General features: G+C 44.0%; 1 long non-coding RNA gene across 1 annotated transcript; it reads left to right on the top strand.

Annotated features, from left to right (window-relative positions):
- The first annotated feature begins 449 nt into the window (after positions 1–449).
- Positions 450–3,935, top strand: LOC109740272 (uncharacterized). The gene is made up of 5 exons (XR_012187666.1): positions 450–987; positions 1,647–1,934; positions 2,375–2,673; positions 2,823–2,922; positions 3,680–3,935. It is a non-coding gene; the product is annotated as an uncharacterized lncRNA (long non-coding RNA).
- Positions 3,936–4,184: the final 249 nt, after the last annotated feature.

The raw sequence follows: 4,184 nt of genomic DNA, 5'->3' as shown, positions 1-4,184 counted from the left end.
GGGAAAATCCATCCTACCACCCGGTGGTAGTTACCCAACATATCTCATATACTACCATGTGGTACTATATATACTATTTTATTATTTTAAATATGTTCATATACTATATCTAAGATATTTCAAAGAAACTTACATGAAAAAATTGCATACGCGTCCATAGTTTTTGTTATATTTGTGAAATACGTACATATTTGTATATAAAAAAGAGCATACTCAAAACATGATACATACTACCCAAAAATTAGTATATATATACTACCTAATCATTGATATATACTACATACTACACGTACCTATTCTTGGTTTCGTCAGATAACTACCACTGCTTATAGAAAACATTTGTTCTATATATATATATATAGAGTGACACTATCAGAATAGTTATTTGAATCACAGCGCCATCTATATAGGGCTCGATGAGGTGTTCCTGAGATCAAGAGCAACGCTAGACCGTCCCATTAGCACGTCGCCGAATGGCCTAATAACCCGGCCACGACCTTCCTGTGCACGCTATCTCCAACTTGATTCCATCGTCCTCCTCCTTCTGCAGCGCCGCCGCCGGCCACCAGCCTCCTCCCGCAGAGCCGCCGCCGGCTTCATCCCACGGCCGTGCGCCTTCCTCCTCCCGCGGCCCTGCTCCCGATCTTCTCCGGCGGCCGCGCGCCGTCTTACGGCCGTTGCCCCGCTGCCGGTCTCCTCCCACAGACGTGTCGCCGCCGACCCCCAACAGGATCCCGTGCCTCCACCGCCCCAAGATCCTATGCCGTTGGGCGGGATCCGGCGCCCGCACCCCCATCGCATCCACGTCCCTGCGAGCCCAAGCACACCGCCGGCCGCGTGCACTCGACGCGACACCTCCTGCCTCCCCACGTCGTCGCCTACCCCGCCATCACCGCAACCACGCATCGCTCGCGGCCGGGATCCATCGCGCAGTTCAACCAAGTCCGTGTGTGCAGTCCCTCCTCGTTCGCTTGCTTGACAGCAGAGGTGAGACCTCCCTCTCTGCCCCCTCCTCCACTTCACGGCCTCTTTGCAGACAATTCGCCGAGGGCTGGTAGTTCTATTTGCTCCAGCAATTCAATTTTATCATGTGCATCATAGAGATGAATATGTCTGTGTTTCATTTAGTATACATTGAGAAAGTTCAATATTGTTTTTTCAATTCGCTCCGGCAATCCTAGTATTTTTAGTTTGATGTGTACGTGTACATTCAGAAAGTAGTATTGTCGTGGTAGACAATGGCCATGAATAGCTAAGTAACTCTATCCAATTATCTATATGGGTGCATATCTTGTGTTTGCTAAAATGCCTCCACGAACAAGAATACTAGTTCCATCAGTTTCGAGTACGTGTGATGTGGTCCTCTGTTTTTTTATTCTTCCGGGAAATTATTGTAGTGTTCTATATCTCCTTATTTCTTGTAATGTGCCATGCACTGGTTGTTCCACGAAAAAATCATATAGCTAGCTGACAGTGCAACTACTCTCTCGCCTATGTTGCTTCCTGTCGTTCCAGTGCCACTGTAAGTACTCTCTCACCTGTGTTGTTGTTCTACGTGATGCCTATGCTTTGTGTCCACGGCCGACTGGCTGATGTTTGTCTATCACTAGGTTTTAATTCTTTATCTAATTGATTCTGATCTACAGCAAACAGTGCTCCCAAATCTGCAGAAGGAGCTCCTGATTTTTGAGGTCTGAAGTTCAGGTGTACCATGGAGACTACTACGGCCGTTCGAAACACTAGCAGGCGACGTGCTAGCCAGCTGCAGGTCACGGTCTCCTCTCCTCGAGTTGCAGGTCGTCTAAATCTGGAGTTCTGGACTATCTGATCTACCGGTTTAGCCTGCGCCGACCATCGAAGCCTACCGAGGATAAGCAGCACAATGGGGTGTGGATAGATGAGAAAAGGGAATTTCTCGATAAGTTGATTTCGCGGTAATATTTGTTCTCCCGCCTCGGTTCATTTGCTGTATAACCATCAAACTCTTGATATCAAGAGTTTTGTGTTTTAACTTCCAGTGCTGCTGTTCATATATGACTAATATATTCTCCCCCAAATGATATAAATTTTGCCTACTGATAACTTTTTAGTAAGGTGTTCGTGCAAATAGATGAAGTTCTCATCCTCTATTTACTAAGTTTGTTATTGGCTTCCACTCCGTTAAGAACATCGAAACTTGGTAGAAGATAACAAAAGAGTAAAAATTATATGGAACATTTTGCATACTCTGTAGAAATTTTCTTGTTTAGATATTAGAAATCTCTTGTACATATATTCCAAGAAGAGCGTAACTAAGCAGATCAGCAACCTATAACTGTTGTTTTGCGCCGCATTGAAAGTTGTTGTTTGACTTGTCTTTTGCGGATTAAACCAGGAAAATAAGAGCTAATATAAAACCTGGAGTTGGAAGATGGGTTTCATATTTGAACAGAGAGAGGAAACTAGCGCGGGACCAAGGCTGGCAGGTACCCCGTGCATCTGCAAGGTGCTCCAGCTGGTCGTCGCCACCTCATCTACTCGCCGGCTTCCGTACGTGAGCACAACCGGAGAGCCCCTGTAACTTCTACATCCGCCCACGCATCCTCATGCTCTGCCTCCGCTCTCTCCGATTAGTTGACCTTCTCACGAGGGCCACCACGACCTTCCCTGGACCAGCTAATTTTTAACTTCATGGTACGCATCTGTTCTCGTTTTGATCTGTATTCACTTGTAGGAACTAAAAATGTACCCACGTGTTCTCATTTTGATCTATGTCTACTGCTATCTAAATCTTATTATCTAGGTATGAATAAGTTTTAATATGTGCCAAAAAATGTGCACAGAGACGCCGCCCCGCGGCCAAACTCGTGCCTGCGCTTGGCTCCGTCCGCAGCAGCACACCACCTCCCTCGCCGTCCACCTGCCTGTGTTCATATTCTACAGGTGACCTTCTCTCCTCACGTGTACTGACCTTCCTCCTCCTGCTGCTTCCTCCTCCCTTTTAGGATGATTGAACTCTGTCGCATGGAGTAGTAGAACCACCGGCGTGTCTTGTCCCCATTCCTTATTTGTGCGCCTTGCCTTCTGGCGTTGCCACGATGAGAAACCAACTTGTCCAATTTTTCAGTGGGGGATCACACAGTGGGTGTTGAGGGGTACTGAAGTTCAGAGTGAACGTGGATTAAGGTTCAGAGATGTATTTTTTAGTACATTCAGAGAGGGTTTTCCCCTTGTTTTTCATTTCTTAGCCTCTTCATAAATTATCAGATAATTTCCGGGACTAACATTCCATTGTAGCTTATAGTCTCATGTATGTATGATTTTTTTTGATCAAGTATACTCTGCATCCTTGAAAATACTCGAACCTGATCATAACTTGGTTAAGTCTTTGATATAGCAGAAACTTTTATAGCCAAACATATTGCAATCTGAAAATTATTATCTTTGTGTGAATATGTTTTAACCCTATGCAGAAAAAATCAGCGGAAAGCTCCACACAGGCAATTCTTGATCCCTAGACCAGCTCGATCAGTTAGTTGTGTGCAGAATATTACATGTAGTTCTTTGGGTTCCCTACTTTCATTTTGGTAAAACTATTGATGAAAAAATGTACCTATACAGAAATTATGGATCGGTTCAAGAAAAATGGATGTTTACTAATTTTGCGGTTTAAAGTTTTCTTTGTGTTTTTCTACAGCAGTTTGGAGTGTATTTATATAGAAGAAAAAACAACAGCACGTGCACCGGAGCAGCAGGAGCGCATTCACCATCTATGCACATGTGTGTGTAGTGCACTTGAGGGAGCACTCCCCTGTTGCTATTATGCTCCTACGCCTCCCCATGGATCCTGTTCTCTTCTCTTCTTTTTGCTGTGATTTTGTAAATTGAAGATCATTCATAACAGGGGAAGAAAAAGTTTTAGAGAGTTTTTCATAAAAAGCCATAGATTTTATTCTGATTGTGATGGACTTTTCTCACATGTTTATGCTAGTTCATGCTCGTTTTGTACTCTTTTTTGTTCTTACTCTGTTTCAGATTTTGGTTTGAAAAAGTATGCGCATGTTGACAGAGACAATCTATACAAAGAAGTTCAAATATTATTGCCCTGTAGGTTCATGTCTTCACAAGGTGTACCACTATTTTTCTTCTCTCTCAAAAAGTGTGTGTTTTCAGCACTACAAACAGATCCAATACCCCGAAGAAAG

The sequence above is a fragment of the Aegilops tauschii genome, chromosome 6 (genome assembly GCF_002575655.3).
Source record: "Aegilops tauschii subsp. strangulata cultivar AL8/78 chromosome 6, Aet v6.0, whole genome shotgun sequence".
In the NCBI taxonomy this organism is placed as follows: domain Eukaryota; kingdom Viridiplantae; phylum Streptophyta; class Magnoliopsida; order Poales; family Poaceae; genus Aegilops; species Aegilops tauschii.
The sequence above is the reverse complement of the archived record's forward strand: the minus strand, read 5'-3'. Positions and strand labels throughout refer to the sequence as shown.